Source organism: Rhagoletis pomonella, unplaced genomic scaffold (assembly GCF_013731165.1).
Source record: "Rhagoletis pomonella isolate Grant_MI unplaced genomic scaffold, Rhpom_1.0 Rhpom_scaffold_00008, whole genome shotgun sequence".
Taxonomy (NCBI): Eukaryota; Metazoa; Arthropoda; class Insecta; order Diptera; family Tephritidae; genus Rhagoletis; species Rhagoletis pomonella.
In genome coordinates this window covers 34,336,000-34,358,057 of record NW_023458562.1, presented here as the reverse complement: position 1 = coordinate 34,358,057, position 22,058 = coordinate 34,336,000, and the positions used below count along the sequence as shown (strand labels likewise).

General features: G+C 33.5%; 1 protein-coding gene across 1 annotated transcript in view; it reads right to left on the bottom strand.

The window, feature by feature from the left end:
- The window catches only part of LOC118744668 (synaptic vesicular amine transporter), a 130,645-nt gene extending 123,251 nt beyond the window's left edge, over positions 1-7,394 (bottom strand). Inside the window, 1 exon segment of the mRNA XM_036477843.1 lies at positions 6,896-7,394. The gene's annotated coding sequence lies outside the window, so the exon portion shown is untranslated.
- Between the last annotated feature and the right edge of the window lie 14,664 nt (positions 7,395-22,058).

Here is a 22,058-nt window from a genome sequence, read left to right as displayed (position 1 = left end):
ATATATGTATAATCACATAAAAAGTGCGAATAAACAATCACAGCACCACCTCAGCTTCAGCTCTGGTGGCTTTCTAACGACATTTTTAAATTAAAATTGTGATAAGTCGAAAAAAATATTGTGCGTGGATGCCACCTGCGACTGAAATGAAACTTATTTTTCTTCTTATTAGACGTATAAGCATGTTAGGATTATATTTCTGTATCATAATTAAAAGTTATCATAATCTCAATCTCAATCCTAGTCTTTATGTTAATCTTCGTTTCAATCTCATTCTCAATCTCAATCTTAGTCTTAATCTCTACTTTAATTTCATTCTCAATCTAGGTTTTGATCTTAATCTTAATCTATTAATCTTAATAACAAAAATTCTAATTTCAAATGATTTTTATTTGTTCAATGAAGAATATTCGTTATTTTTGGATTTTTACTTTTTCGGTAAATTTTTTATCGTTTTTTCTGATTCATAACCGTTCCTTTCATATTAAATTTTTTAGAAAATAAATGATATAAATCGGTCACAAAAACGCAGTCTCCATCCTAATGGGTTTAGATAACCGAAAAACAAATAATTATCCAAATTTTACGAATATTCTTGATCGAAAAAAAAAAAAAGTAATGATCTTGTAAATTATGATTTTCCATGGCTGATACCCACACTCCTTTGCAGACCTTTAAATACAGAAACTGTGGTTTTGACCATCAGACGAATATGTGACGATCGGGCTGACTAAACAAACTATGTACACTCAAAGTAACATAGCCATTTTCAGGCTCCAAGTCTTACTAAATGTTCTCCGTAATCTTTCAGCGCTCGTTACAGCTTCAAGTCTACGTGTGTTTTCCAAGTCAGATCATATTTAAATTTTTATTAAAATTTCCGTGTTGTTCTTCTACAGAAATAATTTAAAATCTTTCTTAAAATTAAGAAACTTCAAGCAATCAACATACACAAGAAATTTTCTGCAAACTAAAATTTCATATAAATTAATAAAATTCAATTACACTCTAGAGCAACTATACAAAAGTTCATTTTAGCTACACTCCAAGCCATTCTACGCACTTCCTCCAAAGAAGAAGCTTGTACATAAATAGAAGAAGTAGAAGCAGAAGTCGTCAATTATGACAGCTTTTTGATTTAATTGACAGTGGTTAATTGAATTTATATGAACCGAACAGACTAACATACAGCTAAAATGCGTTTGTGTGTGGTGGCAATGAAGTTGAAGTGCAACTCAACAGCATCGTGACAAGTGTCAAAAAAGCAAGAAAGGCATATGCGCTTGCCATTAAACGTGTCGCTAAAATAGCCAACATTGTGATCAAAGCAAAAGAAAATTACGCAAACACAATTTGCGTACCAAAGTTTTTCATTCAAAATTGTCTTTCCACATCAAAAAAGACAGACAGACGCCTTGAAAGGAAGCAGCACCCAACGCTCATCGATAGGCTTCTAGGAAACCTTAACACTCAACGTGCGGTATTCATGCTACTGTCCCACATAACGCTATGTGTTTTCTCATAGGAGTTTGCATACGTCTCTTTTTAAAAGGTATGTATGTATGTACATTAGACTGCAACACTCCCCATACAAAAAATAAAATCGGTACGGTAAGACGTCCACCAAAATATTTCGGAAAAATATTAAGATTTAAGCGAGCTGGGCCGATTTGAAAATACCTCCAAAAATAGAGTTTTTTATGAATAAAAATTGTTTTTTAAAGATATTTTTTTTCGAAAAAATTCCCTCAAATGACAAAACAGTTTAAGCTTAAAAAATTTACATAAAAATATTAAAAAAAATATATATATAAACAAATTTTGAACGGAATCATAATAATGAGATTATGCTGTTTTCTTAACTTTTTTCAAAGATTAGTATCAGAAAAACTTTAATAACGGAAACTCTTCCGATTTAGACTTGTGAGGTATCATTGGAAAGGTATTTTCTCGCCCTTTTTATTTCTCTGCTAATAAGCACATTCAAAGTTGAATTAAGATGTGTTGGTATTTGAAAAAAAAACAATGGGACACGAATGACTTTTTTGCACATAAATAAAAATAGTGGAAAAATATATTTCTATCGAGATCCCATAAGCCTAAACCAGAATAGTTTGGCCCAGTTATTAAAGTTTTTCGTAAATCCAACTTTGAAAAAAGTAAAAAAAACAGCACCAAAAATCTCATTATTACGATTCCGTTGAAAAGATTTTTAAATATTTTTATGCAGATTTTTTAAGCCTAACCTGTTTTGTCAAGAAGTTCTTTAAGAAACTATATTTATTCATAAGAAACTGCATTTTTGAAGGTACATATTTTCAAATCGGTCCAGATTACTTAAATCTTAATATTTTTCCGAAATATTTTGGTGGACGTCTTAAAATATAATAAATTTTGTAATCCCGGCGGGAAAACCGCAACTTTTTTTGGTGATGCAGCTTAATGTAGTACATATGTATGTATTGTATGACTTCTCCCATCCACACCCTCGTGATCTCTGCTGTGAAAGTGGTAGTGGCGTGCGTTCAATCGACAGTCTAAATGAATTATGAAAATTGAATTTCCTTGGAAAATTGTGTAAATTGTAAATTGACTAGCTTTTCGCTTACTTACTTACTGACACGCCTATTAGCTACAGTGAACTTTTGTTGTTCAAACCATTCGACGAATATTCAAATAATCTAAGCATTTTTTTTCATTTAAGGCACGTTGCCTTGCAAATGTTTATGTAAAGTGGGCAATAAGATTTGTTGCGGCTGTTAAACAAATAAAATTTTTATTTTATTTTTCACATTTGCATATGAAGCAAAAATATTGCCGGTCATTAAAATTGTGCAAAACAAATTTTTATTTTTTTCTGGGTCAGGTTCTTATTATCGTTAAAGTTTCAGCTGCATCCAAGCGAAGAAAATGGATCACTCCACTTTTGCGCCGATGTTTCAAAACTAGGAGGTAAAGTCTTCGCAGCACAGTTGGGGCTTGAAAAAATCATTTCGCCTACCCGGCCACTGCAGCGTTTTTCATATGTAAGAAAATCCCCATCAACACACACAGTCAGGCAGCACCCAATGCACTTGACTTGGGCACATGCAATTCAAAAGCCGTGGCTGAGATGTATGAGCAGTTTGCTTTTTACTTGGTGTGAGTTCCGGGGCACCGGAAAATGCCAGGCAACGACAGCAAACTACCAAAATAAGGCACAACCGTTCCACTTTTGTAATTCTGGAAGCGTTTAGGCATGCCACCAGCTGTTTACAAGCTTATTCTAAGGGATCTATGTATCTCTTTACCTAGCAAGTGATATATGGAAAAGGTCTCTTCGTACTGCCAGCAGGCCATTTTGCCATCAAAGAGATTTGGGGTTCCCGATAAGGACTTATGCAGAAATGAAAAAGAGCCAGAAGAAAGCTTGCGGCACCTGTTATTGTTTAGTGGCTCCGCCGGCCTCCTGCAGTAGTTTGGCAGCTTATAGTATTTGTCGTTGCCGAGCTCCGCGACTGCTGCCCCTACGGTAGGACTTCTCATGCCCCACGCTAGCCTTCGACCTCTATAGTGGCTTCGAAGTTCGTTCTGAAGTGCAGATCCGGGATCACATAGTTAATCCGTCCAAGTATAGTTGACGCTATGGTACTGTGACCGTAAGACCTGCACACAAACTGATCAGTAGCATAAAGTCTGACGGCAGTTTTTACTGCCGTTGGTGTAGCCCTGACTTCACCTGTCATGTCGATCATTGATAGTCTATGTACACTTTGTATTCTCTTAGGAAATGGTCTCTTCTCCAACAGTGGCGGTCTGACTATCGCCGTGAAGATCCAGTGACCTACATAGCCGAAGTAGGAATACTGGAACTATTAGGTTTCGCAGACTCCACAGGATGGTTTGAGGGAAGTTTTCACAACACGCGTGGCATCAAAACGGTACCATAAATACCTAAGCTTGGTGGTGCTGATGGGTCACTGGTAGCTAATTCATCCCAACCTTACTTAATCTAGACTGATTAAGGCGCACGTCATTTTTTCTTCCTAGTTAGTTCTTCAAAGGGTTACAGAACAAAAAAGCTCATACTGTTTAATATATCGTCACTTAGTGGAAGATCAGCCTATCTAGTTCGAAAATGCGCTATCACAGAAAACTTTTTCAAGAACACCATACTTCAGAATTTGGTTGAATAACGCCCTATCTCAGAATTCGGTTTAAAAACGCCGTATCTCAGCTAAAAATATATTGAAAATGTGCTGAGATAGAGCGTTTTTGAATCGGCAGCTGAGATGGGGCGTTATTGAACCAAAATCTGAGATAGGGTATTTTTTAATAAAATTCTGAAATAGGGCGTTTTTCAATCCAATTTTGAAGTAGGGCGTTCTTGGAAAGTTTTCTGAGATAGGTCGTTTATGAACTGGCTGCCGAGATAGGTCGATCTTCCACTCAGCCATCGATATGTACTACTAGTCAAGAAAAAAGAAAGTATTTCAAGCCTGATGTGTGCCAACATCATAGCTGAAGCAATTTATTTTGTTTTCTCAAACCTACTCTACTTATTTAGTTCATGAGATTTTACATTTCAGTTTGAATTTAATTAGCGCCACTTGCTTTAACATACTTACATTTAAATTGTATGATTTATGTTTGTATGTGCATATGTATATGTACAAATCACTATGTTTGTAAATTACCGCACGTGTATTTATATTTGCTATACTTGAGATTTGTTTTGTTTCTTAAGCTGGGATTACACGATCTATACAGATTTTTACATTTTGGCAGCCACACGGTGATGTTGTCTAGAAATTTTTTCGAGAATGAGTTCAACTCATTAAAAAAATTTCCAAACAGCCCCAATCTGTAACCGTCAAGATGTACCAATCTGTACAGTTTAAAGCAGGGATCACACGACAAGTTTAAATTTTTCCACACTTCGGCAGTTTGATATCTATGTGCGATCAGACGATATGGCTACTAAATATCCAAATGAGCTGTTACAGATTTGCCCACAGCAGTAAAGTGGCAAATATTGCCACATTCATTAACCGTTTGGTAATAAAACTTAACGGGTTTGATATTTCCAAAAATCGTATTTACCAGCCGATTCAGTTTCTAGTTGAAGATTTATTTCGTTCCAAAAATTTACTCGATAGGCGGCGCTGGAGTCGAGATATTTCATTTCATAGGGCTGCCACCCATCTCAAAATTTAAAATTAATCAAGTATGCGATTGACCTATGAAAAATATCTATACATGTAATGAAATTGTAACAGGCCGATGTCTGTACATTAAAAATTGATATGGGGGTCTTTATTAGAGCAACAGAAGCCAAATCAACAATTTTTTGAAATTTTTGTCAGTCTGCCTGTATGTTTGTACGCGCATCACTCGAAAACGAATGCATGGAATTGAATGCAGTTTCACCGGGGTCTAATATAAAATATCGAAAGGAAAAAATCAGCGAGTTGCCACCTGTTTGAAAATTGCAGTTTAAGTAAATTTATAAGATAAAGTGAATATTGTAATATGGCCCCAAAAGAAAGAAATTTAAGAAGGCTTACAGCCGAAAATATTTTTTGTAGGTTGCCACCTGTTTGAAAATAACATAAAATATTTTTAAACAGGGTTGCCAACTTTCTATATGCTGTTAAATAAATGTACATATATACATATCTTTGAGTCAAATGAAATACATATAACAATAATATATCTAACGCCAGCTGTTTGAGAGAGATTTAATGTAAACATATTTTAACAGAGTTGCCACTTATTTAATTTTTAATGGAATATCTGTCAAAGCTATGATTAAATTTCGAGTCGACTTTATTTTGACTATGAAAATGCGCCAATATTTTTAGTTTAAACGATAAAAAAACAAATCACAAAATAGGTATTTCATAATGTTTACTGTATTGAATTGCCAACTTTTGTTTTTGGAAAAAAAAGAAAAATTGTACACCCACAAGCATTGGTATAGTAAGTACATATATTAGAAAGGCGTGGGCGGGTACCTGCAGTGAGTAATAAAATTAAATACATACATATAATAATATCCCAGTAGATCCCAGGGATACGATTTGCACCACATTTTTGGGTAAATGGCCGATCGTGTGACTCTGCCTTAACGAGATTCGAACCCGGGCTCCTTAAAAGCTAATCAATAATAATTAATATCTCTGCGCACTCAGCTACACCCACAACATGTAAATGTGTTTCTAAATTTTTATTTGAATCAAATTTGTTACAATCGTTCAAATAAACTTATTTTCAAGCTTGTGTAGCTCATGCCAAATAATTTGCTTAACGCGTTGCCTACTCACTTCTCGAGGGAGAGAGAGAGCATTGGAAGCACTCTGTTCGTAGTGTTGTTTGAGCTGTTCTGTAATACTTTATCAAGGGAAGGCTCTGACAAAGTTGCTTCTGGGATATGTTTCCAAATCAAACCGAAGTAATTTCCATAGGCATTTTTAATAGTAAAAGCTTTACCAAATAATTTTATGGATACATGTGTTTATTATGGTTTACGGTATTCACAGTTCGTTACAAAATGGGTTACAACATGTTCACGTCAGCATTGTAATTATTAAAATGTAACCAAAATTGAAAATAAATTTAAAACTTCACAAGCACGAAATAAATAACAAAACAGCAATTCTGCTAAACTTATACAATTTAGCGATCGCATGGTTTGTCTACGAATATGAACCATTTTTAGCCAAATGCACAAGTCGTGTGATCACAGCTTTATACTTTTGTTTGCACTTTAAGCAGAAAGGAGACCACTTTTTAACTAACTCACGCCACATACATAGAAAGCATTTAAAATTATGTAACTAATTAACAATTGTTATTCTCATGCACTTTTTTTATTTTAATCTGTTATTATTTTTGTTATTGTTTGCTTTCTTACTTTGTTTTTAAATTTTTGTTGTTTGCAAGCTGTGCACAATTAATTCACTACTTCCGATTGTGTGAATTATTTACGTGGCGAAACTCGGATCGAGGACCGAGAATAAAATTAAAATGTTTACTTAAATTTCAGCACTAAATAAATAGATCACTTCTCAAAAGCGAGTATATACAATTCGTAATTTTGTACTTCTGCGAATTTCTGGCTTTTCTTTGTACGCCTTGTAACCAAAAATTTCAAAAATAAAAAAATTCCGTGATCGCGCTCCGAACACAAATTAACCAAGTTCGCCAACACACAAACACTCTTAAGATCTATGCAACTATTTCTTAAATAGAGAAACTTGTATTTAAAAATGCAAAATTATGACTTCGAAGAAATGCGCGCCAAAAATAAGTCGCCCGTACATTAAACTGGAAAAGCATAAAGCAGTTGCTTTATTTGTTTTGCGACTAATAATGTGGAAGCACTCTTCTTAACCAGCGCGTTTAACGGCCGACTATCGACTCAGATAGATGTCCGCCAATCAGTCAGTAAGTAGGAGAAAAATCGCAGACGTTTCTTCTATACAAAAAAAAAAAATATATATATACATACATATGTTTATCGTCGTTTAAGTACAAAACCGCGTATCGTCGTTCTGCAAAACCGCGTAACTAACTTTTTTTTGCCAAAACTTGGATTTGCTCACCGAAGCGCTTGGCTCAAGCCTAATCCATTCGTCCTGAGATATGCTAGAGAGAAATGCGAATGCTTTATAAAAGAAGGACAAATTTTGAAACATGAGTCTTTTTACTCTCTACAAAATATATTATGCAATTTCACATACGCGGTTTTGCATTATCTTGACACGCGGTATGCATCGTTGCATGTTCTGAGTAAATTGAATAAGCTCAGCTTTGCCTACGTTCGTGTACATACTTGAGAGTGCCGCATATTCTTTTATATAAATATGTAAATACACATGTGTGACGTGACGCATCAGCGTAATGAAGCATTTTCTGGACTCACACGATGGTTACGGTGACCATATTTATGATAGCCGATTATGGGACATAAAAAGATTTTGCAAATTTTTTCCACAACAGCTAACAGATCTTAAAGCCTTCTTCAATGATACTAGATGTATTAGCCCTGAAACAGCATAATTTTAGTAACATCACAAATTTGTAGGATAATTTTCTCGAAATTTTTACCCCGTAAAATTTGTTAAAAAAATTCGTTAAATTTCAGTATAATAAAGTGCAATTTTAAGTCGCTAAGGCTTACCATTATTTTTGGTTTTCTTTTTCTTTTTTTGTTGGCGGTTTTACGCATTTTTTCATACAAAGTAAGTATGTTGACCATTTTTTTGAAAGAGAAGCAAATGAGTAGCGAGTGGTTTATTATACTCAATTTCAATGAATTACAAAACTTCAAACCAAATTTTTTTCTAAAGATTCTAATTAAAAAATTTGAAATTTTGGTCAAACATTGCAGAATTAATTTTTATAGTTTTTACACAATGTTGGAAATTTGGTATTATATGGTTTTTGTTAGGAAAAGAGCTTTACTTTCATAAAATAAATAATAAACATTAAATAAAGTAAGGAAAAACAGCCAAAACTTACTAAAATGTTAAGTCCTAATTTCTATTTTGGTCACTGTATGTATTCCTCGATTCCGAGTCACAGGCATTCAGATTAGAAAATACATAATAACTGTTTATGGAGAAAATTACGATCATATACAACATCACTTAAAACTCCTTCATAGGCATGCCATTTTAATGAGCTGTTAAGGCGTCGAAACACCGAATACGGGACAAATACAGGGCATTAAAAGAAATACAGAACATTTGGCGTCCCGTATAAAATGAATAAATTACCAGGACAATGGGCCAAAAAAGAGGACTGGCCCCTATAATACAGGACGGATGGTCACCGTAACAATGGTTGATGTATTATTGTTTGACTTATTAGTAGTTACACTTTGTGTGTATCAATGAAATCCATGCATAAGCATTTGTTTTTGTATAAGGTGTTATTTGTTTTATACATGAATAGCAGAGGAAATTTTTCAACTAAAATAATACCACCATTTTTGGGTTTTTCGAAGTTTTCAAGGCTTTTTCCAGTTTAAGCGAAACCGCTTAATAGTTTCAAAATTATATCCTAGGCTATTTGGTGATGTATAGTGATCATATTTGATTCCAATAAATTCAAGTTTGGCGCTTAAACGTTTTCTATGTGTTTGGCCGAGCTTCTCCTCCAATTCGTGTTCTGTTACTTGATGTTGTTACACAAATGGAGAGATCTAAACTTTTACTCCACCGGCGAAGAAGCTTTTTATGGCAGAAGTATACTCGGAGGTTCGCCATTGTTTGCCGAGGGGCGACCGCTATTTGAAAAAACTATTTTGATGTTTTGATGAAGCGTCAGAAAAAATGCTATAAATTATTACAAAAAAGTTTAAATAAAAGCAAACGTGATTTTTTCACTGAATTTTGTTTGTTTTACTTTTGATCCAAAAAACAAACTTTGAACTTATTTTTCTTAGCTATTTTATAAATAAATGCGATGTTTACTGTTAATGATTTTATTGTAATTTTCGGCCATGACTTTGTACCAACATAAGCATTTTCATTGTAAGAAAACTATGTGGAACAAAACAGGTTTATCCGGTTTTTTTCTTAATTTAAAAATCGGTAACCGGGTTTTTTCAAATTGCAATCTTTCGAATAACCCGAAATCCGGTTTTGGAAAAAGGCGAATATATAATTTAATAACCTACAGAGAATACTGTGCAGCATAGAATGTTTAAATTGGCCATTAAAACATTTAAAACTTACAAATATCCGGCATCGCCGAACTTCTGGTAGGCTTCGACCTACTGTGCCAACTGCTCATTAACATCTATGGTACATGCCTTAAGTGTTGCCACATTCCTAGAGCGTCGGCGAAGGCGTTTATTTCAAAGGGAGCATTCAAAAACACAGTGGTTTCAGATAAATAATTAAATAGAAATGCTGCTTGATGTTCTTGTTTGACAGTGTGAAAGGCTTTTCAAAACTTTCTATAAAGCTCAATGTATCTTTTTAATGCTGCTCTCGCGGTAAACCATGGATATGGAAATTTTGTTCAAAATTGTGCAAGGATAGAAAACTTAAAACAGTCATATTTCTTGACATAGCGGAGTCCTTCAATAATGTCTTTTCAAAAGCCGTCGTCAGGTTGCTCATTCAAGTGGAGTTGCATCTTCTGAGACCGCAGAATACTTGCTGTCAAGTCCTGCTCATAGAAGAACGGTTAGTTCCTAAACTATTTTTAAGGAGAGTTGCCAACTGTTTATAAACTCAAGATAAATGAATTAAAAAAATAAAAGAAATATTTGAATGGGAGGTTATAGTAAGCTTTTTTCGAAAATTTGTTTTTATGAAGAGGGATAGATTATAAAGTTATGGAATTAGTTAATATTCAAAAGTGTCAATTGAAAAGAGTTTAAGAAAGCTTTAATTCTTTATTTACGTTTTAGAAGTGGGTTGCCAATTGTTTAGAAATTAGAAACGAATTATCAAGTACAAGGAAATATTCTTATATGGGTGTCAAACGAGGCGTTTCAAAAAAGGTTAGTTTCGAAAATATGTTTAAAGAGGGCTGCCACTTATTTAGAATTTTAAATTCAAGATCAATTTAGTTAACAAGTTCAGTGAAATATTTTAATTTGATTACATCGGCAAACAATTTTCAGAGCCCAAAACCATACCATCTATTTCTTACGGATTTTTTTGCGTTATTCTAACTTCAAAATGTGGAAGCGGCCGTTTTTTGGCCAACTCGAGGGTAAATGGTTTCGAATATCAGCACAAATCTTATCTTAAAGTGCACTTCTTTACTTTAAAATCGTCTTTATTTTTTAATCGCATTCTCGGAAAGGAGGAGGTTATCAATTCGACGGAATTTATATTTTTTTAACCGTTAACCGATTTGTGGTGGTCCCATACTAATTTGACTTAGATCCGATCAATGGATCATGAACAAATTAACGGTACTCTAGAATTTTTAAGAAGCGCAAATTGACCAGCATAATTCTATAGCATTCGGTATAACAGATTGAGGGGCAGCTATAATATTTGATAGCATAACGAGAAAAATCTAGTATATACATACATGCAGTTGTCCACAAAATATTAGGAGTGTGATATTTTGACCAGTTTTGGCTATTTTTCATTTGTTTATTTGATGTTTATTATTATTATTTTTTTTTATAAAAGTCTAGCTGGTTATACAACCAATACCATATAAATTCAGATTTCCAACTTTGTACAAGAATTATAAAAATTTCGTAAATTTTCACGCAAATTTCAAATTTTATAATCAGAATCTTTAAGAAAAAATTTTGGTATGCGGTTTTGTAGCCCATATTATTCTAGTATAATGAATTGCAAGTTTCAAGCTGCTAAAAAATTACGTTGATTTTTGGCATGTTTTTTTTTTGCTGGCAGTGTTCTCCATATAAAAGAAAATTGTCGAACATACTTTGTATGGAAAAAATGTGAAACACCTTCAACCAAAAAAATTCTCAATAATCAACGAGATTTTTTAGCAACTTGGAACTTGCACTTTATTATACTAGAAACTGCAAAGATTCTGATTAAAAAGTTTGAAATTCGGGTGAAAATTTTGAAATTTTTTATATTCTTGTACAAAGTTTGAAATCTGAATTTATGTATATGGTGTTTGTTATATGTATAACCAGCTAAAGTTTTATAAAAAAAATAATAAACTTTAAATAAACAAATGACAAATAGCCAAAAATGGTCAAAATATCGCCCTCCTATTATTTTGTGGACAACTGTACATATTGGACATTTGTCTAAATATTTTTATTATTTTACCTTTGCTGCGAGAGTTATATTGCGAAGTTTTATAATTATTTATTCACTATTTCACTTCCACTCCTCGTACTATCAATACGGATGCTGATATTTGCAGCGATTAATTTGTCAAGTTTGCACAATAGACTGGATAAATTAGTCTCAATTTAAAATCTGCACGAAAAGCTCATTGAAAATAATATTTTCTTAAGAATTTCATATAGTAAATATTACGTGACAGTTTTGTAAACACGAATATAACAACTATTCATAACTTTAACCCGTTTAACTATTCGTCAGATTTCAAACGCGCAAACGTTCTGTTATAAATCACAGCTAATCTTCAACTAAAAGCTGCCCTAAAAATATTCTTTGTACTTAAATAAAACAGAACTAAATATATGTATGTATGTAATAAAAATTGAATGCTAAAACCAATAAGTTCGTTGCTGTACACGGCTGTGAAGCAGCAGGAATAAATAACTTGCACGAAAGCGGTTAAAGTTTGGTTGTGCAGGATAAATTTAGAAAACCGTGGTCAGCGTCTATTAAAAAATGAGAATCGTACATTTGCTTCTGTATGAGTAATGTATTTCCGAAAAGAGCTTTTTCGCTAGCCTAGAGCCTTAAGGCCTCAACCTTATGAGATCTAAGAAATTATTGCTGCTATTTATATACATAGGTACGGTCGACAATTCGTATAGAACTTCTCCTTCTCTAAAGTATGAAAATGGAGAACATTCTACTTGAGCCATTGTAAATTCCCAAAAGTTAGAGATATTGCGAAACAAATCATTCAGGGTATACAATAAGCGCTCCAATGTGATGCTGCTCATTTATGCATTGCTAAAAAGTGCATTAGGTTTGCGCATCTTATAAATAATTATAAATTTCATCAATAGTAGTCGTACATATATACTCGTATTTCCATTTCGAATGCGAAATAATCACTTTTTAATGGATTGGATTGGATAGTCGAAACGTTTGTGCGAAATAAATTAACTCAAGTGCAATTAATGCACTGGCTGTGCATAAAGTCTTGTAGCAGAAACTATAAATTAAAAACAAGTAAAGAAATCACTGAATTTTATTGTGAGAAAATACGCTAATTAAACGAATAGTTTAATAATTGAATTATGAGTGTAACTAAAATAAAACAAAGCACTTGAGAATTAAAGTTGAAACTGAATTTATGTTGGTGCGGGTGAAATGTTTTGGTATAGCAATGAAATAATTCATATTTATGCCACTTAATTTAAAAAAAAAAAAAAACAATTGTGAAAATTATGTTCTTGACGCCCTTATTAAATATTTACTTTTATCTGTTTATTCGATTGATTATAATTTTTTAAACAGGTGGCAGCCCGCTGCAGAACATTTACTTTTTTGTTCATTATGCAATTAAATAGATTTAAATTTAGAAAAATAGGGTAACCCTCTTCAAACATTTCTGTATATATAAAGCTTTCTTAAACCCCTTTTGTTCGATACCCATATTAAATTATTTCATTCAACTTTATTAATTTAATTTTATTTGACTTTACAAAAATATTTTTTATAAAAGGCTTCCTTCAACTTCTTCTTACGAACTTTCTCATTTAACTTATTATTTGAAATTAATTTGACTTTTCAAACAGGTGGCAACTCTATGTAAAAGTATTTTAAAAATAAAGCATTATTATTTATTTAGTTTGATACTCATATAACATAATATTTCCTTAAACTTAAATTTGGCTTCTTAAACAGTTGACAACTTTCTTCAAGAACCTGCCTTCTTAAATCTTTTTCGATTAACATCTTATCAAAACATTTAATTAAGTTAATTGATTATAATTTTTTAAATAGCCGGCAGCCCTCTTCAAAAATATTTACGAAATAAAGCTCTCATAAATCTCGTTGGCTGTACAATTATTATTTAACTTATTAATTGAATTGAATTAAGCTTTGTAAACATGTGGCAACTCTTTCAACAATTTTGAGAACGCTGTCTTAAACGTTGTTCCTTTGATTCCTATATTGTATTATTTCATTTAACTTATTAATAAAATTGAATTTACAGGGGAACGCGAGAATTCCGCTATCATCTTGCCGTCTGGCGCTGAAAAATAACTTAATCGAACAGGCTAATAGAAGGTCGTCTGCAGAGTACACGACTAAGATATAAGGAACCTCTGTTATGCTAGGATAATCGAATGAGATTCCATCGAACTATGAGGTGGCTACTTTAGGTTTTACTGCTGCAATAACGGTCACCTCTCGAGAATTAGATCAAGTGGTCGTTTTTTATTTCATGACTGCAGTCCACAATAATAACACTACATAGCCTATTATCAATTACTGTCAATTGCCGCATATATCCAGTGTACTATCCACAGTGAAAATACTGCTACGCTTTCTTCTTTCTAGAGCAGCTTGCCATTGCTTGAATACTCCTAGCACTTTGGTTATTGATTTTGAAAACTAGGCTGGTACCATCTAGATAAATGAGGAGTAAGGCAGTGTAAAAAGACTGAAATCAGACTTAGATGTGTTTATCTCTAAACCACTGGTTTTTGACCAGGTAACTACTGAATCGAGAGAGGTCTCCATTAGACTGCTTTGCAAGTAAATCATCGCCAATTATTCCGCCAACAAGCTCGCTTAGATCACACACAACAATTCAATTAAGTCTTTGTATGGTTTTTTTATCAGCGATAAATAAACATGTATATGTGACTATAGATGCACATTAGACTGCGCCGCGAGCTTATTTAGAGACGACTTTGGTATCGTAAAATTTCCCCCCTAGCCACGTTAAAAAACGGCCAAAACCCGATTCAAAGTGTGATGCATCCTTGAATTTCATAGTAAATTATATTCTTTAAAAACCTATTGACCAGAAATAACCACAAGTGTAATATAAGTGCAAAAGTTTTCCATTCGGTCCAATGTGTCTGCCCATCTTAATGACTAACTTAGATCTCAGCCATAATAATAAATCAAAAACGCGAACTGTTTATGCGACACAGTTCTATGATTAAAACGATCCTCATTAAAAACCATCTGTCATCCGAGGTCGACATCAAATACCACACAATGAAGCGTTTTCAAAGCATTTGATCTTCGCGCTACAGTTCGTTTGTATGTTTCCACCCATTAGGAAATCGTACAAAAGTTTAGAACTAACGCTGAGATAGCTCATAAGAGGAATTTGCTTCGACGTTTCCTGATATTCGACAATTTAGGAGTAAAGTGGCCTCGCTAAGCCAGAGCGAGCTTCCAATCGATTGCCTTTGCACTTCACGAAAATCATTTGGGTTTAGTTGAAAAACATTAACGATTATTATATATGGAAAACTAGTCTGGGATAGAGGTAAAAAAAACCAAGTCTAAATTCCAATTTTGTTAGTCTACCTTCTCTAAAAAGTATTCGACTAATGCGAGTCATGTGGGTGGGCCAGGGTAAAACTTTGCTTTGTCGATCAGCTAAATAACTTATGTACATACGTATTTTATTTCAGAGACTAATTTTGGGGTTGCATTTACTGTTAATGTCAATTGCTAAATTATAAACATATTTGATTAAAATATACCCAAACTTAATTGTAAACCAATCTACTATGTAATAGTAATAAATCATACTATATGTTTTTTTATACAATTCTAATACGAAAGTTTTATTTTTGTCCGAACCCTGGTGCTGGTTCTCGAAAAAATGAAAAGCTTCAAAAAATCGTGGAATAAAGCTCAAAAACACTGTTGAAATATTGCACAGTATGACATTTTCAGGTTTTTTACTTTCTGGTTAAGTCACAATATCATCCACCCGGCTTTAAGTCCTTGATAAAAGCTCAGTTATGCATACTTAGCATAGTAAATTAATGCCAAGCCAAGTCAAGTATGCATAACTGACAAATACACTTTTTACGTGCTAACATAGCCAATTGTTTGATCTTGGGACTTTTTTATTAACCGACTTAAAAAAAAGAAGAAGGTTATTAATTCGTCGGAATATTTTTTTTGTATGTATGTTGCCGCATAACTTTGGACTATGTCAACCGATTCGATAACTATTTTTTTATAGAAAAGGTAGTGTCTCCGAGGTGGCCCCATACTAATTTAGTTTAGATCCGATCATTGGACCATGAATAAATGAACGGTACTCCTAAGTTCTTATATGAGAATTGAAGTCGGTTGTGTTTTTTACTTAAACATTACCTGTTTTATTACGTTTTTTTTAAATTTATGTTTCAACCTATCTTCATACTAATTTTTCTCTATTTGGAAAATCGCAACAACATTCGCCCCGATTTTAACTCTCTACTAAAGGCTTAGTTATGCATACTTAGCTTTGCATTGCATTTACCAACATAGCTTTTGAAGCTGTTCAGTGAAGTTGAGTAAAGTAAAGTTAAGTTAAGTCAAGTCAAGTTAAGTTAAGTCAAGTCAAGTTAAGTAAGCGATCATGCATTTTGTATTTTCCTTTTACTTTTTTCTGAACTCGTGAATAAAGGCTAAGTTATGCATACTTAGCATTGCACTGCATATATCAACTTGGCTTTTGAAACTTAGTCTTCGTTGCACTTCACGATTTATTTTCCCAGCTACAATTACAAATTCTTTGCTCTTATTTCCTCCACTCCCACTCTCAGTAAATCGAATGTCACCTTTACATAGAAATCAAAATTCAGCAGACACATCCAGATGAAGTTATGTTCGACTATGTGTTGGCTAACCGCTTATACACGAAGTTCATTATGAGAATCTTCTCAAGTCAAGTCAGTTTAAGTACGAGTATTCATAGCTGATCCTTAACAGTGTTAGAAGCGGAACCCTCTTCCCACAAGGCTACTGTCGTATCGTACCAGTGAGAATTTGATGAAAGCACGCATTGCCAGACTGTCTCCCTGCCGGGTAAGTTTTTGCCCATACTTACATACATATCTGCCGTTTATGTATCACTTTCTATGCATAGTAACACCAGTTTCATTTGCTGCCATTTGTAAGCACGACAACTTGTCACACAGCGAACCAATTGATATTAATTTACATTTTTTCTACATATGCATAATTGAATTATTTACAAGCAAACATATTTTTCAAAAGTTGATATCTTTGTTCATTGGCCTTTATGGGTTCACAAATTCATCAGCAGTTTCGAATCAAAGCAGCGCATTTCCAATCTTAGATTTAATAACAATTAACTTAATTACCTCAACATACATTGAAGAGATAATGCGAAGCATTTTCCTCTTCTTTAATATCCAAAAGTTTAGTCCTAGTGTTCAAAGTCAAAATATGCTAATCTCAAAGATGCACCGCTTGGTGCCATTATTTTTCACATTTCATTTATGTATCTGTTTTACCTCCACCAATTTACTCGTGCCTTTCGATCTCGCTTACTGATTGCTGATCATTTATGAAATTGTTTGTTTTATTGTTGTTTACTTTGTCGCTATGAAATGGACCAACAAGCCAATATAAAAATATAAAATATTTAAGTCAGTCGTCTGGCAATCTGCGATGCGATCGTCTTGTTCCTTGGCATTGTGATGACAATCAATTATGACGTGGAAGCGACAACCACCATACCAGTAGCTGCTCATTTAGTGTTGCTTCCGATTGGACAGTTCAATGTTTTGTAATAATTAGTTTAAATTGGCTGCAATAGGTGCAACGAAAAATATGTGTTTTACATAAATAGAAAGCGGTAGTTTAACTAAATAAAAAGGTAGAAAACGCGTATAGCGGAAGACTATGTTGTATGCAGATGGCGAGCTATGGAAAAGTGTTGGATAAGTTCAACGTTTTTAAGCTAGCCGCACTTGAAATTTCAGCCGCTATACTTAAGCTTGCTTACATAATCAAGAAACTATTGACGCTTTACACATTTTAGAAACACTTTTTAGAAACAAGTTTGTCCGAGAGAGGCGTGGAGCTGAAGAGTTTGGAGCTAGGTGTAATGATTCGGAGGTCAGTCAACAGAAGCTGTTGCAGCACATGAGATCTCACAGTTGGAAATGTGCTAAAGTAATGGCAAGATTACATTAGATTTCGAGCAGGGAGCGACTAAACAAAAATCTATTGTAAAACAGATCTCTATCTCTGTGGCCTTAAATGCGATCTGCGGTTTTCTGTTCTACAAAGCTAACAACTTTAAGGTTCGTTAAGTGCTTCATTACTCTACCTGTGCTTCATTACAAGCATGCAACAATTCTTAATTCATTTTTTAGTAAAATGAGGGCGTGCTTCGGTGCTACTTGTTGATATTTGTAGCTTAAATAACTTAATCTGTCTCTAATCTTCCTCGTTACCCAATAATTTTGCGATTCCTTCTACATCCAGGTATAATAATTCCACCTAACAAGCTACATGTAAGACGATAAAGGGCCTGGTATCTCTGAATCCCTGTGCAGTCCCCTTCCTGGGAATAACATCGGTTGGTTCTGTTAAGGAAAGATACCTTGAACTTATGTGTAAAGTTGAAATGTCCACAAAGCTAATGTGCAGTCCGTCTTCTTGTTACATTTATAAACCTGAATGAAAACGACAAGCTATGGACCACAGCTGTCAAATTATTTTTCCACGTATTTTTTTGTAGATAATTATTTTGGCGACGACAGGGCTACGCGACGTTTGTGGCTGTGGCCAGATTAGATCTATTTCTATTTTTGACAGATAAGGTTCTTCCTCTTCTTTTATGTCAAACTCATACAAATTCATGATGTCGCTGCCGCGTTCAAAAAAATCCTGTCGCCATCGACAAAACGTTGAGATAATGAAGATAACAAATTGGAAGCTGTGGCCCGTAGCTCGTCGTTTTAAATGTATTCAGCACTTGAGAGTGTATGGTTTTAATAGCCCAGTTATGCATACTTGCACTGCTATACCATTTTTACGTAAAAATCAAAACCCAACAGAATTCTACATGTTAAGTGCCTTGCGTTGGGTAACCGCTTACAAGCAAAGCCCATTTAACAGATTCTTATGTGACAACTCTCATGCAAAGGTAAGTATGCATAACTGGGCTATATAGCGTCCTTATTCACTGCATTGTTCCCTTGACTCTTTAAAATATTAACAAAGTTCACAGCGTCAACTAGGTACTTTATACTCCACTGAGCTCATAACTTCATAAGAGATTGGTATCTCCCTATGTGTCTATGGGTCTATCTGTAGTGGGGGCCAGCTCTTCAGCCATTTCAATCTTACCTAATCGACCTTATACTTCATTGTTTTATAAGGCTAAATTAAAAATGGTATGGATCCGGTAAATGCCAAAAAACTGAGATTCGGAATAAAAAATGAGCAAAAAAAAAAATTAGCGACAACTTCAACAAAAATAAAAAAAAATGCCGAAAATCAACGGTAGTCCCTAGCTACTTCATTCTTGCAATTTATTATTCTAAAATTGAATGGGCTACAAAATTACGTACTCAATTTTTTCAAAGTAATTAATTAAAATGGTCCGAAATTTTTACGAGAGTTTGTTAAATTTTTTTTGTTTTTGTAATATTGCTCAAAGTTTGAAACTTTTATTTTTACGAGCATTTTTCAAAGAGTAAACTATATTTTTTATCAAAAAATAACAATTAATAATAAGAAAATTAATTTTCAAAACTTCTCAACACGTGGGTAGCCTCATGATAAAAACACTACAAGGTATATTTGTGAGTTTGAGATTTGAATTTTTAAACTGTATTTCTGGCAAGCGTCAGACTGTCTCTCAATGGTTTTACCTTGTTATGTTTTTATCATGGGTAGCCCTATATGTAACTTCTTCACACAAAAAAAAAACAAAAAGTTATTAAAAATGTTTCGCCCGTAGAACGGCCTTACCAATTTTTTATAGAATTTCATCCACTGAATACGATTCTGAAGTTAGAACTTAAAAAATGAGCTGATACCAACTTTTTAATTCCGATTCAGCATCTTAGAGAATATATTAAACAATTGACAATTTTCGTCAAGCTAAAAAAAAAAAAATTGGCGCGCTATAATTGACGGAAATATCACAAAAAAAGCATTTTTCCTAGATCGAAGGGGGTCAATAAATTCTGGTAAAATTCTTCTCTCTGAATCCGATTCTGAGCTCAAAAATAAAAAGCGACCGCCTCTTCTCTCCCTAACCTGAAAAATTTATAATAATGTAACTAAACTGTTTGTTTCTTAAGGTTAGAAGGAATAAAAAACGGGCCTTGTTTTATACCCTAACTTCAGATTTGAATTCGCCGATCCAAAATCTCTAGGAAAAGACCACAGACTACTCTCCCTCGTCGAAAAAACTTTGTTCTTTTTACATTTTTCAAAACATGGCTAAAAATATTTAGCAATTTTGTTTCTTTTATTTTCATCTTCAGTTCTTTCACAACTTTTGCAAAAATTCTGTTGCACATGTTATGCATGTCTGTAAAATGTAAATGATCCTTCTATTTCTACTAGCAACCTGTTGCATTCTGCTGATTTATTAAATGATTCCCAAAAGCAACAAAAATCACTTCTAAGCGCTCGCTCATCACCTGCCACCACAATTTACCACAAAAATTTCACTTTCATTTTCCGTTTTGGGTATTTCCCCGGAGACACTTTGTTGCTGGCAAAAAAGTAAGCAACTTCATATGCATACATACTTATATATACATTCATACACATTTACGTGGGTACATTTGTGTTTAGTCTGAAAATGTATGCAGTATCAACCGTAGTAGCCTGCCATTCTCTACTTATACTTTATATTAAGCCGCTTTTCTTACTTATAAATATGCTTACCTATTTTGGAATTTCGTTGGGCGGCAAGGATGTTGGGCAAGAATAATCGCAGCGTCTCGTTTACTTTTGCTGACCGTATTTTTGAGGAAATTGTGGTTGCTGTGGTTGAACGGTTATTTGTGTTGTCTGACTGCTGTGCTTTGCCTGTAATTATTGTTATTGGTTGCTATTGTTGTTGCTGGTGTTGGCTTTGGCGTTAGGCAGAGTGGGTGGTTGTGCTTAGCGTTGAATTCCTGTGGGATGATTTAGTGAAGAGCAGAAATGAAAGGAGATGTTAGTGGTGGAGGGTTGTGGATGTATTGCAATTAGGTAATATTTTATGGTTGTGAAAGCTACTTACAATAATAACGGTAAATTGTTTTTATTCAAATCATCACGGATTGATTAGCTGCTATTTGACCATACAAATGTATGTACCCGAGCTGGGCACTTAATGATTACGATTACACTTCAATTACGATTGCTTAATTGTAATCCTTAAATTATACACGAATACGATTACTTTAATTGTAATCATAAATGTTACCATTACGATTATAGTAATTGTAATCTTAAAGATTTAAGGATTTAAGATTACTGTATTCTTAATCACGAAATGCATGATTGCGAATACTTTAATTGTAATCCTAAAAATTTTAAGATTACAAATACCGTAATTGTAGTCATGAAGATTACGGTTACGAACACTTTAATTGTAATCCTGAAAATATTGTGATTACATTTAATGTAATCGTAATTAAGAAAAATTAAGAAATTTACCTGAACTTTCATTGAAAAGTACGTAATATTGAGTTAAAGTCGAATTAATAATGTAAATCGAAATCAAACTTTAATGAATGTACTGCGACCACGAGTCTGTGTAGAGTATTAAGACAATCCCAAACAAATACGTGAATTCATAACTTAGAACCAATTTGGTGTATCAAAATCAATATTTGCTCTAAGAAAAGCTAATTTTTAGATTACTGTAATCATAATCATGAAATGCATGATTGCTAATACTTTAATTGTAATCCTACAAATTTAACGATTACGACTACTGTAATCGTAATCCGAATTTTCATGAATACAGTTACTGAAATTGAAATCTTAATATTACGATTACTGTAGTCAAAATGTAATCGTAATCCTAAAGTGCACATGCTCCATAAAAAGAAGAATCAGTTCTCCTTTGCAAAGCTAATTATAATCGTCTCAATGCAGCGTCATTCAAGAGCTAAAAAATTACATTTTCATGAAAAAAACTTTGGAAAAAATTATATTGAAAATTTGTATTCCAGAAAATGTTACGAGAAGATAAAAAAATGTTGGTTCATTCACTTCAATAGTGTCATAACTCAAAAAAGCGAAACCCGATAAAAATGCCTTTAAAGTTTTGAATTTTCATATTAATAAAAAATAATACATATTTTGTTCTAGTTGGATACTGGTAATCGGTACAGATATGAAATATTTACACAACATGGAAGAATAGGGACCGATAATTTCTACATGCCTGGCTCAAAATTTGTATTTTTTGGATTAGGACACTGTTGAAGTAAAAATGTTTGAAAATTTCTG